The sequence below is a fragment of the Syngnathus typhle genome, linkage group LG14 (genome assembly GCF_033458585.1).
Source record: "Syngnathus typhle isolate RoL2023-S1 ecotype Sweden linkage group LG14, RoL_Styp_1.0, whole genome shotgun sequence".
NCBI lineage: Eukaryota > Metazoa > Chordata > Actinopteri > Syngnathiformes > Syngnathidae > Syngnathus > Syngnathus typhle.
This window is the reverse complement of record NC_083751.1, coordinates 9,694,747-9,709,378: the sequence shown is the minus strand read 5'-3', so window position 1 is coordinate 9,709,378 and position 14,632 is coordinate 9,694,747. Positions and strand designations below refer to the sequence as shown.

The following is a 14,632-nucleotide window of genomic DNA, read 5'->3' as shown; positions in this document are numbered from 1 at the left end:
CCAGTAAGCTACCTCTCGGAACTTGAAAATTTGTAAATTGGGGCATTCCTAAATCAAAGTATCCCCGTGTCAGCAAAATAACGATTCACCTGTGCACCACATTGAAATAGTCGTTTCCGCCTCACATTCTGTACACACAAACGTACGCGCACGTTTCCTGCACTGGCAGCACACAGCAGCTAAATTGTGCGTAATGAGTCTAATTCCCAGGATTCCGAGCGTGTGGGGGTGTGTGTCTGGCCAAAGTGCGTGCTCAAGTGTGTTTTTTTGCGGTGCGTCTGCGGGCCATATGGAACCAAACTGGCCGCGGGCCCACGCAAAAAAAAAGTGGAAGCCCAGCTGGATTAAACGTAGTCTGCTTGAATTCCTAAAAAGAATCACGTGTCCGGCTCGGAACACCTCTGAGCAGGCAGGCTGGGGTACACGTGGAGGCAAGCTGCTGGAAGCAGGGTGCTCACACATTTGAAAGCTCACAAATCCAGGACATACGTTTTGAAGACCCTATATTGCTAGACTTCATGCTAAAAGGGAACAAGTGTCATACTCAAGATGGATGATCGAAAGGGAAGAAAGTTCCGTATTTTGCGGACTATAAGGGGCACCTAAAAACCTAAAATTTTCTGAAAAGCCGACAGTGCGCCTTATAGTCCAGTGCGCCTTATATATGGACCAAATTCCTAAATTTAAACTGGCCCGAAGCATTGTGTCATGAAATCAATCATAAGTGGCCCGCTGAAGACTGAAATATGAATCAAAAAGACTATGGATCATTATTTTGTGATTATAAAGTAATTTGTTGCGTCTGAAGTTGAAATAAAAAAGATAAAATGGAGAATGATTTGATTTGGATGAAAAATCTGACATGATGCATTAAGGGTGCGCCTTATAGTCCGGTGCGCCTTATAGTCCGGAAAATACGGTAATCAAGGAAAGGAAATGGTAGGGAAGAAATCCAAAATGTAAAAAGTGGGAATTTTTTTAACACAATGACGAAGGCAAAACTTCATTGACTTCGATCAACATAAAATATTAGAACTAAATCAAAATTTTGCCCATGTCTCAAAACGAAAAATATATCACTAAACACTCATAAGTCTTGTCCCTTGTACCTCAAGACACCAGTGTAGAGTAATTTTTTAAAAATAAGATGGTTTGAATTATGGTTTTATTCTCAGTGTACTCGAATAGGAACCCTGTGGAATCCCCCAAACTTGGAGTAAGTCCTTGAAGCACATGCCAGCCAGATGCACAAGGCTCTTCAAAGAAACAATTACAGCCAATTATTGCAACATATAAATGAATTTCATCCATGATTAAGAATGTTTGCCGAGTCCAGGTGTTTGTAATCCTGCTGGCGCTCTCTGTTTGTAATCCCAGCTGTTTATTCAAGAGAGCTCCCCCCCACCCTCGTGAAGGCATCTGTCCCTTAATACCTCTTTAATGAAGGTCATTGGTTTTAATAGCCTCATTTCAAACGGCGCTAATTAGAGCTGGCCGGGAGCTTTGTCGGCTTCGGCAAATAAACAACCCCACCCTACCTCGACAACCAAACGCAGCAGGGAGGAAATTGTTACGTTTTTGCTTTTTGTGCCCAATCGTGTTTCAACAGGTGGAGTTGAGGCCGATTGTTATTGCTTTGTCGGTCCGGCAGGCTTGTGAGGATGCCACAATTATGAAGTATGCAGGACACAGACAATTCTGTCGTCAATGTCGGCCCACCCCGGACTGCCCCTTACATTTCTATCATGACTTCATCAACGTGAGACATCTCGTGAAATAATATCCCCGGGATAACACGCCCGCCAATCGAAGGGCCCCATCCGTCAAAATGGTGTCATATTCCCAACATGCCTTGCTGCTTCCTGGCGTCAGACGCTCTAATGCTGATGTATGACCTGTGAAGAAGCGTGAACAAATTTTTTTCCCCTCCCGCTATCTCCAGTGGCACGGCAGTACAGGACGGCACCGGGAAGCCACGCGATGCTCCGTCTCGGCCGATGATGAAAGCGCGGGGCCACCCGGGGCAGACGGTGGACATCCATCAGATCGGGAGGGGGAGGAGTCACGGGGGGAGTTGTGGCGGTGCGGAGATTATTCAATGTCCTTGATGTCCAGTTTAAAGACTCTAAAATTAATTGAGCTAGAAAATGGTAATTCATTTACTGGCCACCAGGGGCAGTATAATGCATTCATATTGAAACAAACGAAGAGTTTCACTACTACGGGCAAGGCAGTAAAACCTTTGCTTTTATAAAATCGGTTTAAATAACTTTTTATAAAAATGGTTACTATAGAAATTTGTAGCAATGTTTTTAGTTAAAAAAAGTCTTAAAGAGGCAACCTATCGAAGTAGCCAAGCCAAGGACAAAATGTGACTTTGCTTCTGCAGGCAGTTGTCACACGTGAGCTGCGATGTATTTCTGCACTTTATCCCTCAGGCTTTAGTGACATACGAAGCTGTGAACATTAGCTCTCGCACCCTCCCTGAACCCCCCCACACCACACAACCCTCCGCCCACCCCCTTTGTGTGTTTGCTGATTGCTTCCACACACTTGCAACCCAAGTCCAGCTGGAGATTGTAAAAATAAACTGCATATTGGAAAAAAAGTGGCTGGATTGGAGCCTGTTCAATTTTTTGCTTCTCATGTGTTTTTTTTGTTGTGTTTTTTTTTTAGTGTTTGGACGGTGGCAGCTAATTGGGACCAAAGTGCAACATGGAACCTGTCGCCCGAGCCACATGGTGGACACTTCCTGCGAGAGGAGCACAGGTACGCGGCCCACTTAGTCTCCTACACTAGTCTGATTTTCTCATGCACATTGCCGGAACACTCATGCCGTGGCTCGATTATTTGCTTTACTAATTACAAAAAAAATGAACTACTTATGAAATGGGTTGAGATTATAATAATTTTCATTCTTCATTTTCCAAACCACTTACCTTCACCGGTGTAATAGATAAATCAAATGAATAGAAGTGAAACAATTTAAATGATTGAACACATTTTAGGACAAGAGCAACCTTGAAATTGTTTGTGCTGTTGTTTTGCGGTCTGGCAAAAGTGCTTTGCCTGTTTACAGTCCGATTGTTCACAGTTGCTCTCGTCTCCCCGGAGCGGCGGCAGCAGCAGCTTGATTGTAAACAGAATGGCAGAAAATGCTGCACTTATCAGGCCAATTGTGGTGTTGCACTGATGAAAGCGCTGAAGAAAAAAGAAAGGTTCGTTGCGGCAGGTGCAGCCGCTTGTTGAGTTCGTGGGAACCAAAATCACCAAGTTCATTTTATGACGTAAAGGACGTTCAGGGAGGCGTATTATGCAATTTTCGTCAGCGTTTAAAACAATACCCAAGTGACTTCTCAGTAACTTTCTGTGTGTGAAGGCTGAAAGGCTGAATGAAATTAATATGGAAGCAAGAGAGGCATTGTAAAAAAAAGTCAAGTCAAGTTTATGTGTATAGCCCTAAATCACAAGCAGTCTCAAAGGGCTTCACATAGACAGAAATTGACAATTATTCTCAAAGCATCCCCTGATCTTAAGCTCCCAAAAGGGCAAGGAAAAACTTAAACACCCCTACCGGGGGAAAATGAGAAACCTTGAGAAGGGACCACAGATGGAAGGATCCCCCTTTCAGGATCACCAGGTTGAAATGGATGCAGAGAGGGCACAAATGATACAACATGAAAATCAATGAAATAAAAAGTGGATGTCCATGTCAGAGCAGAGGGCTGCTGAAGGAGCCCTCAATTGTCCTGGCAATGTCTTCGAGTAGGTTGAGCTGCAGTTCCCCCATCCTGAATTGGCCCACGAGAATCCAGATAGCCGCTGTCAGCATGGGTGCCACCTAACCACCTCCCCGGCCGGGGAGGGGGAAGGGAGGGGGTGGAGAGGGAGAGAAAACAAACTCCAGCCGAATCGGCCACTACAGGTTAGTTAAAGGCCATGTCATAGAAATGTGTCTTTAAACGTGTCTTAAATGTTTCTACTGAGGTAGCAGTCCTAATATCCATTGGTAGGGCATTCCAAAGCTTTGGAGCCCGAATAGAAAATGCTCTAAGGAATTTTTACATTTTTTAGGGAGTCAGAAGGCCGGCTCATTTGCGTGTGAGCGTCTGGATGTGAGTTGTGGCTTGCAGCAGGTTTCTTGTGAACGTGCCTCTCCTTGCCCACAGGCATGAGAGTACCTTCACTGTGCCATGATTTCCCCCCACTTGTCTCCGGGGTAAATTGAGGACAGTTTAGGAATAACCAGGTCGTGTCAGGGGGGGCACGGCCTCCCCACGGCCGCCGCCGCCGCTCGCTTTTCAACAGCCTGTCATTTTTTCCCGCCGCCACCCGATAAAAGCTTTTACGCCTCGCTCGTCACCAGGAGGGCGACAGCCGGAGCGAGAGGGCTTAAAAATGAGCCGTCGGCCCAAAAGCCATCGGGAGGCTTAATTACACATAAGCTCACTTTAATAAGCGCCGGATCGTGTATCCCGCAGACCAACATCTGGACGCTCGTGAATGCCAGCGCTGGCTGCAGGAATGGAGCTATCCGAGTACAAATACTCCCGTGATTTTACGTTTACTCCGACAACATGTTTCACTTGAGTTCAACTTGAATATATGGTGGTGGGGATGTGTGTGTGTGTGGGGGGGGGGCTCTCGCCCATGTTTGTCTTACACGAGTTCATTTCAAGCATAATTTATTGCCGATGATATTTACGAGCCCAGAATGAAAATTCATTGTACGATTGACACATTAATGAATATAACATGCAATGTGATTCATCGGCCTTTGGGGGAACCATCTGCTTTCTACACGCCATTTGTCATCGCCCGAGAAGAGCTTGTGTTTGCCTCTGTCGTTTGACATTGGTATTGTGTGTGTGTGCATGTGTGTGTGTGTGTGAGGTCTAAAGTCGCTTCACCCGTCTGGTAATTACACAGTAGGCGATGTAACTCCCGGGATACATCGCCGCACTTTTCTTGTGAGATGGGAAGCACCCCCCCATTACCCCCCCAGCATTTAAATATGGAACGTTCCAGAAGCATTTTTCCAGAAGTTTTTGATGAGGGCTTCTGTTGGAGATATTTGTAGCACAGGAAGACACAAACCAATGTAAAGTGTGCAAGTTTGCCACGGAAGGTTCCAGAAGCAATTGGGAACTGTTCTTCCCCCCCGCCCCCTTCCAACCACAATGCCCAACCCATCTTTCTTGGAGAGCGCAACCTCAATACTTTGTCTTCCTTCATTTGCTCCTCACGGCTTTCTGGAACTCCCACGAGGGAGATTCATGATAGAGCAAGAAGAAACTCAAGCGCCCATATCAAGCTTGACCCAAGATGTGATGATTGGGTAAAACATTTTTGTGGAACTTTCCAACTTCCAACACATAATCAGCGCTCCTTGAGGGGAGCGTTTCGCTTTCACAATTTCCGCATGGACGGCACCGCAACTTTCACTTTGCCTCCCAGGCACCACAAATCACACAAAGTGCCCAGTATGCTTTTTGGCTTTTTTTTTTTTTTCCACGGCCGCAGACGTGACTTCACAAGTCGGCCGGTCGGACGGACGCGTGAAACGTCACCTGACTTCTTAATCATTTCAAGACAATTTGTTGAACGTCCGCCTCGCCAGCGCCAGCCGCCGAATGGCCGCCGATTCTGCTCGATGCTTTGTGACATGTTTACAAAAATTTGACTCAGGGAAGTAGCCGAGCCAGACGGGCTTGATTGAATTGTATGAAATAATTCTGAGGGGAAAGTGGAAAATTTCAAACGTCGACGTGGCTTTGGTGCTTGCTTTTGAGCCTCGACTCATGTCTTTGGCTCCATAAATCCAGACCCAAAAAAGACAGCTGCAACAATCGAGCGGTACCAAAATCACAATCCGGGAGAGACCGTGTTGTAGTATTTTACGCAACCACCTTATGCAATAAGGTTGCGTCAGTGCCGAGGGCCATCCGTCCGTCAGCCGCGAAAACCATTCCCGTGTTTTCGGGGCGGCTTTTAGCACCGTCAGCCCAGTCAAGCGTTACCTGGCCTTCCACTTCACCTCCACAACATTCTTTCATGGAGGTTAAATCCTCTTTATGGTCAGCGCGCACCTGTGATGTATACGTTGGGAAGGGATGCCAGCCAGGAAGGCGGCGGGAGATGGAGGTGAGCGGAAACATTAGTTTGGGCTCATGCTGTGGCTGATAAAGTGCCGCCAAAGGACGGCCAAAACCCGACAGTTCAACTTTTCACTTGCTTCATCTCTTCGGAAGCCAAAGAAATTCTCAGAGCTTTCCCATACTAAAAGTATTTGGAAAATTTGGGGGTTTAACAAGCCAAAACGTTTTGACTGACTTTTCAAGACCCACAGAATATTTTGTGGAGCCAAGCTAGCATGCCTACCCGTTGAAAATCGTACTTAAAACATAAGTGTGCATTCCTTCCTGGTTTGTTGGCGTCGAAAATCACACGCTGTGGTTCTATTAGCATGTTTTTGCATTTTATTGCACAATAATCATGTTTGAATTTTTTTTCTTACTGCCATTTCCCACTCCAGAATCTGCCTGCTATTGGCTAAAGCTAAAGTTTCTCCTCCTCTCAATCCCTTCATCAGCATTCGCTAGCTCAGCAGTTGTTTTGCCGCGTGTGTTCTTTTTCAGCGTTTGAACATTTGCTCTCATATTACCTCATGAAGAATTTATCACGCAATATGAAGCGGCTGCGGCGTGCTCGCCACCTCTTATTATTGACGGGCCGGCAAAAGAACGCAATAAAACGAAAAGAGCAGCGGCGATATCAACTGGCCGGCGCCCTTCACGGTCGACCGAGCGCTTACGTGAGCATCCTTTCCTACCAATCTTAAAAAAATTGAAGTCTGAGAATGCCCGGCTTGTTTGTTGAGCTTGGGCACGGCTTCAGTCACCCTCACACCGCCCTCCTTCACAGCGAGGCCAAAAGCGGGTCGTTGGACTGGAGCGCTCAATTCTCATCTCGTCGGACTTTTTTTTTTTATTGTTTTATTGCTTCCTGGCAAAGTGAAAGAGCACAAAGAACTGTAGAAAAGCCCCCAAGGGGGACCGCCACCCCCCCTTCCCCACCCCTTAGGCTCCCCTGCTGTGAAGAACAGCCCTGCGGTGGGCAAGAGTCCCCCCACCTTTCTTCAGGCTGGCCTGTGAATAGTCGGATGCCGTCATCGTTATCCTGCCAATTAACACTCGTTTGTCTCCGGTGAATTCAATTAGGGATGTATTCATGAGTGACCAGAAGTGGGACGGTGAGGTGGGGGGCATCTCGTACAAGGCCACCCGCTGACTCGCCCGTACATGTCAGCTCAGCTTTTATGTGCATGCAAAAGGAAAACACAGCGAGGAGCAAACGCTCACAGAGTTGAGCTTACGTACGTTAACAATCAAACAAAACATTTTATTATCACCTGACATTATGTCGTATTAGCAAACATGAGACAATAGCTCAAGATTCAGAACCGAATCAGCGGACCGATGTGCTGTGATTGTGATGTACACTTTCGAGACGTGTTGTGGACTTTCCAGAATTCTGAGAGGGAAAATGTGTGCTGCAAATGAATTTCTGTGGAAGAAATGTGATTCAAATTATATCATTAAAAGTAAAAGTCACCATAATCTCTAAAACATGCCACGACACGGAAAGAGCCGCCAGGGTGCATCGACTCACACACGCACACACAGGCGCACACGGGCACACACATTCCGAAGGTAGCGCTCATTAACACACGCGCGCACACACACACGGAGGGGAAAGTGTGTTAAGGTGCTTTTAGGCGTGAACGGCAGCCAGCGTGACGGTCTGACCACAGCGTGCCTCTTAAGAGGATCCAGTTTAAAGCTGCTGATGTCAGTATGTTTTATATTAGCCGTGGATCAAATGACTTCTTCTTCTTCTTGCCTGTAGTGACAAAACCACCTGACTGGGATCCCAACTCAGCTTTATGGGCTTTTGCACGTGTTTTGCAGCTTAGGGCTTTGTGCTTCGTCCAGGGTGTTTTTCCGAGTCACTTTGAGAGATGAATCATAGCAGTGGTAACGTTGTGGAAAAAGTGTTCAGTTGGCAGAGCACAGAAAGAAATCTTGTTAAAAATGTTGACGTTACCATGGATTGTGCTACATTTATACGCTACGATGTTACGCAACATTATAGTATGATATGCTACAACTTTATGCAATGTTGGTATGCAACGATGTTATGCTATGTTGGTATGCTACGACGTATGCTACGTAGGGGTCCATTCCTGAAGAGCAAAATGCAAATAGATGAGATTAACTCGTGAAATGATGAACTCAGAACCGAACAAATGATCAAATTAACAAATGAACGAACTAACTTAAAAATTACATGCTCCGAAGTTATGCTACGTTGGTATGCTACGACGTTATGCGACGTTACAATTAGCTGTCGATTCTGTAAATTCCTGAAGAGTAAAATGCAAATAGACGATATCTCGTAAACCGATGAACTCAAGACCTAACAAAGGATCAAATGAACAAACTAATGAAACAACTAATAGACCAAATTACAATCTTGTATCCACGCTCACTTTTCAATGTCTTTACGTCCATCTTTCTAACAACAGAAGCGAGCCACCCGTTCGGTGTGTTTGGTCTGCAGCCTAATGGCCTCATTAAGGGTGAGGGATGAACGCGTTGACATTATGTGACAGTGATCCAAATCCGAGTCTAAGATGCCGTCCTCGCTGCGTGTCTTATGGCGTTGCCGAGCGTGCGCGTGATCGAGTGCTAAAGCGGCCTTGCTGCGCATTCGTGTCATCGGACACTCATCAGCCCATGCCAGTGTGTGTGTGTGTGCGTGTGTGTGTGTGTGTGTGTGTGTGTGTGTGTGTGTGTCGGTCCTGACTTCATGCGGAATGACTTCGTTGCAGTCAGTCACCTCTTCTTCTAATGCCTCATTATTACTTGGGAGTAGTTTGACCATTGCACTCAAACTTGAAGTTGATATGCTCTGCGCGTCTCGGGGACGCGGGTCAGGCCCACGGTCCGAGTTCGAGCGCCGCACTCCGCGGAACAAAGTGACACTAACGCGGCGTTGCCGACGATTTGAGGAAACTGTATTTTAGAAATGCTCCTCACTATTCTGTTGCGGTCAAACTTATCTCAAGAACAGAACATGACAGGAGGGTCAACTGAAAAACAAAAATCTTCCTTACGATTGGCCGAAACGTTCCGTTTCACCTAGCAGCTGCGATTCATCACGCTTCTCTCTGTGTTTCTTAACACTTTTGTGTAGCTTAACATGTTTTACCGATGGACTTCATTTATGTCAAAGAATGAGCTCATGGGCTGAGTCAAAACAGCGGGATAGCCGTTCAACAACAAAAACAAGCTTGTGCTCTGACTTTTGCAGTCGGGGAGGGGGTGTCGGCGGGATCACGTACGTTTCAAAAGGTCGCAAGGTTTCAGAAAAAAAATCCCATCTGGAGGAACCTATGACACGGGGGGGGGGCAGAATATCGGGTGACGCTTGACTTGTATGTTTTCCGTAAGTGTCAACTTTGGAAATGTGAGTTGTTTTTGGTTCCGAAGCTCCTAAAAGGGATGCTTGTGGCGCTCCTTGATGTGGTCCCGCCAGCGTCGCACTCCAGACGCTCATTTACAAGTCGGGTTTCTCTTTTTTTAAGACGTCTGATTGCTAATTCAATGTTGCTTTTGTCTCTGTGGTGACAAATAACTTTGGTAGCTGAAGAACGGGACGCTTTCATTAAACGCAAGCAGCTGGGAGGCAAATGCGTCGTTTGGTTTTAATTACCCGAGCGTCTTCCGTCAAGTCAAGTTGAAAAGAAAGAATAATAAAAGCATGGATGGGGAAGCCTCCAGGAAATCTGAGCAAAAACATCCTGCTATGTTTTCCCAAAAGTGGTATTTTGAAGTTACACGAACATGAAAATGTCTTCCAAATTTGATACAACCCGGAGAAGATTTGATGAACAACTAAATTCTAATGATTCCCAAAAAAACAGTACAGTAGATGAGGCGATATGATGTTTGGCCTTGGACAGGACGATTGGAAACAGGGGCAGCCCAGACCGGGTCATGCGTCAACATTTACGCTCTTCTGGACAAAGCAAGTTGAACCGTACCCACTATTTTTTTTTTTTTGGGAACGGTACCGTGGGAAGGACAGCGTGCAACGGCGGGACTTTGTAGTGCAGAAATACATTTGTCAAAGTGCAGCTTAGCCAGCTGCGACGTCCTGTTTTTTGTTGCCGTCCATCAAAAGGCGGATCTTAAACCTTCAATTTGCTCCCCGCCAGAACACAGCGGGCCTGGTCTGGGAAGGGAGGGGGGGTTCGAAAGAGTGCGGCGTGCGACAGTGGATAAGTGTGGTTTGCAGGATTGCCCGACAAACCTGCATTGTGGATGCGGGACGGGGGCCACACCCACTTGAATGATTAGTCTGTAATTAGACGGTTGACAAAAATATGCATGTTGTCATTTTACCGGGAAACAACAAAGACCGACCGGTGAGTGCTCGGCCATCATTTAGCCACGCTCGGGGGAATTCCACGTGGTTTTCTTGTGTTGACAGCTGAAAGTCGCCACGAGTGCCGCTCGCTAAAGAACGGATCTCTCCCAGATCAAATCTACGGATTGTCAGCCAGGGTTAGAATTTTAAATGAGTGTTCCAAGTAAATGCGCACGACCTTTGACCAAATTTATATAAAAAAAAAAAAAACATTAAGTTAATCGTTTAGAGGTCTCGATTTAAAATTGGTACTTGTGATTGTTTGGCCCAGCAGAGGCCCTGACTTGCGGCAAAGGTCCTTCTGTGATGTTCCTAAGCCTCTTAAAGTCAAGTCCTTGTAGATGCACCAAAAAGGAGGACAAACATAAATCTGGTGTCCTGACACTCAAGTCTTTGCGAAGGCCCACAATGCAAGACTTGACTGTAATATCCCCCCTCGTGGCTTGCAAAGTGCACACACGCGCTTTGCAGTTGAAACCTTCACTGGCTATTCTGGGCTGCGGCAGCATGTAATTAAGTTCCTGTCGCTCTCCGCTCGCAGAACTCGTCGACATAAAGCGCGGGCTCGGGTTTAGTTAATTAGTTCCAGTGTGCGACCACGAGCCCCGTGCGAGCGAGCGAGCGCTGCTGGTGGGATGGATGATGGAGGGAGGGAGGGGTCGCGCACGGCAGAAGTGGGACATGGATCCACCGGACAATGAAGCCTCCACTCCACAGCCACTTCATTAGGTACACAATGGAATGTGAGCCAACACAAATGTTCCGTCTTTAAGATTTCAGCACAGTCGGACAACAGTTTAGGCACCAACCTTTTTTGAATTATTTCATTGAATTAATGTCTCTGTTGTGATTTTAGGTAATCAAACATCAATTGAATTTGTCCATCTTAACCCTCAATGGAACACTTGATGAGCTTTTAACTGATGGTGGAAGCTGTCATGGTCAAACATCACCCCGACTGGTGGTGAGTCCATAATCGATTTCAAAACAATTTAATCGTGCCTCATTACGAAAAACAAAATGTCATTTGGCAGTTGTTTACCCGAGTGTGATTTTAGTTCAAGGGCAAATTTGGGAGAAGAAATGTTTCGTCTACAAGGCCGTAAATATTTCTTCCTCTCCGTGCCGTGAAGGATGCGCCCATCGATCACGTGCGGAATTTCCCAGACATGCTGTTTGCTACAGTGTATGAGTGCGTGTGTGCATGCGTGTATGTGTGCGCGTGTGTGTGGAGGACCGTCAGCTCAGTTTCATGCGCAGATGCAATTACGGCACCTTGGGACTGCTCGCTGGCTGATTAATGCCACCGGGCGATATATCTCCACGCAAAGTAGAAGCCGTTTAATCTCCTCGGCGACGGGCCGGCCGAGGCTCATCTCTCTCGTCGAGCTGTGAATTACCGCCCTCACCTGTCACCTGATTCGAGCGGCTGGCCGACCTGAACACTTTCAGAAGCACCGGCCTACATTCACAAGTTCAATTGGACTATTTGTCCCATGAACTTGTGACATTGATGTCCTGCAAATTTGCAGAGAAATCAGAAATTTAGGCGCGCTTAGCGACCCAAGATGGCTGCCGGCGTGTTAGCTTCATGCTACAATGAGAAAATCTCATTGTTAGTCCGTCCAGTTTTTGTGTACCTCGGCCTTGGTGGCAAACACATGTCCCCGCCGCTGCCTGAATCCCGTCTCGTTTTCAAGGGTCAATTTTGCATCGGTGGCTGAGCAGAGAAAGGCGATAAAAAAAAAAAAAGTTTGGGATTTGGAGTGGAGCCGAGGATTATCGGATCAAAAAGGCAATGTCGCTAATCCCTCCCCGCCCCATCGTTAAAGATGATGAAATGACAACACATGCAAAACTTCACCAAACTTGCTTAGCGTATGTAAGTACTTAGCGGAAGCGAGCTCACGGGATGTGATGGTTTTCTGAGCGGGAGGGGGAGAGGGGGGCTCGGAGCTGGATTAAGCAGGAGCGATGGGGATGTTGATCCCTTCGTGGAGTGCGGAATGAGATGGGAATGTAGCGGTTGCAGAGGTTGTCTCAGCACCGCCGCCGCGGCAATTATCTCCCGAAGCTCTGCGCAAGCTAATTGGAAGAGATGTGGGATAAATCCCAGCCCGGGGGGATTGTGCTCATTTCCAGCTGACCTAATAAGAGTCCGTCCATCGGCTGCCGCGGGAGACGTGCAGTGTAAAAAGTGCGATCTGGCAACACAAAGCCGCCGTCTCTCACGTGCGCGCATCTGGTGCCGTTCTTGCCATCTTCCAAGAAGAAGCTTTTGTTATTTCTGGGAACACGGCCCAGCAGTAACTCCGACGAACATCCCAAACGGCACGAACGCTTACGGGTTCCTCCAGGGCGCTGGCGTGTGCGCAGGTTCTTTACTGTCAATTAGATCGATGAATGAAAAAAAACAGCTTGCTCAAGCTAGCTAGCGTGCTCTTGCAAACAGTGACAAAGAAATGCTTCGTTGAATACCGATTAAAATAACAAGTGAGCGACTACCTTTTGCAAAACTTGCAAAACAAAACAAGTCAAAGAATTCTTCATTTAATCAAAGAGTGCTTTCACCCAACCTTTGAAAGTCCTCCCCAGAAAAGAGGTCAGAGGTTATTTTGGGGATCACTTGCCTTACAGAAACCAACTTTTGACAAATGGTATCTAACAAAAACTTATTTCAGGCGTATTATACAGCCCTCTTAAAAAAATCATGACCACGCTGAACTTTTAACACATATCACTCTAAATTCCCAAAATGGGAATAATCCCTGAAATGTATGCTAATCTGGGTTGAATGCTTTCACGGATTTGGGTTGAGAGCGCAGCCATTTTGTGGATGATATTCTTTATAATCAACATAATAAATAAAATCTAGGCCAAATTTGTCTCGATGAAGGGCCACTGGAAAAGGCCAAATTTAACATTAAATAGATACCATACTCCACTGAAGAAAAATAAGATGATACAATGAAATAAAAGAAAAAGAAGAAATATGTATAAAAAATAATGTAAAAATTAAAATAATAAAATTCCTTTCTAGCACATGCTCCAACTATTTGCCATTTTCTGTCATTTACAAAGTAATACAGAAAAAAAAAAACTCCAAAACATACCTCAATTATCTGCCCGTTGCATCATCCACTCAAGGCAAATAAAAAATTAAATATTTAAAATCTATTCCTCTCTAAAATGGATGCCATGCTTCAATTATTTCAGGGCATCTTTTACTTGTGACAAATATAAGTCTCCCTTAAATATACATTAAATAAAAATTACTTTGAAGGCCTTTGAGTAATTAAATTATTAGATGTTAAGGCCTTTATGGTGTGAAATTTCATAAAACCTTCCACACCATGTAAGAATGTACAAAACATTTTTGCGGTTTTGGGCTGGCAACAGTTTACTTGTCACAAATAAACATTTGAATCACGCTAACATGCCCCGATTTGACTTTTTGGACTCAGGGCTACAATATTTCAGAAAATGAACATGGCTCTTTGATATCCATCAAGTCTCGTGTGGTCCTTGTTGCGTCTCCGTGAGGACAAGTCGCTTTGAACGCGTTTCACGCCACAAAAACATTTGCGTCGCTTTTTGGTAATCATCAACAAGAATGAGATACGCCCTGCAACAGATGCAGGCAATGACACGGCATCCCACAGCCGTCTCATGAAATGTGTTTAACAAGCGGCGGGGGGAAGCAATTAACCCCCCCCCCCCCCCCCCCCAAAAAAGAAAGATGCAGCGCCAAGGACACGGATATCCCCAAGTTCACTGGGAGCGGCGTCAATCTTCTGGCGGATTCTACGGCGATCTGGACCCTGTCAGAGCGCACTAAACACATCGCGTGTTCACCAGCCAAAACCAAAGAAGGCCTCCGACAACAATCTGGAGTAATTGATGTTTTGCTTAGGCCAATCGGCTGCCTGCGCTCGCCGCAAGCCAGTTCCACTTCAAACGCTTGAATGGTGCGTTGTGCCCAATAGTTCATCTGCAGATTGGCAGTGTTCGTTCGTAGTGCCAAGAAAACAAACAACAATCTAAAATTATGTGCTTAGCAGGAATCAACAAATCCCTCAAGCAGATGCAGATCCAATTGCCACCCTGAGATGGATCAAAATGTCTGACCAAGAAAAAA

General features: G+C 46.0%; 1 protein-coding gene across 2 annotated transcripts in view; it reads left to right on the top strand.

Annotated features, from left to right (window-relative positions):
• Positions 1–14,632, top strand: part of prdm5 (PR domain containing 5) — a 45,502-nt gene that overhangs the window by 25,025 nt on the left and 5,845 nt on the right. Inside the window, exons 17-18 of one of the 2 annotated variants that reach the window (XR_009717889.1) lie at positions 1,943–2,082; positions 2,677–2,769. The gene's annotated coding sequence lies outside the window, so the exon portion shown is untranslated. The remainder of the gene's footprint in view (positions 1–1,942; positions 2,083–2,676; positions 2,770–14,632) is intronic. The other variant, XR_009717888.1, reaches the window with a different exon arrangement.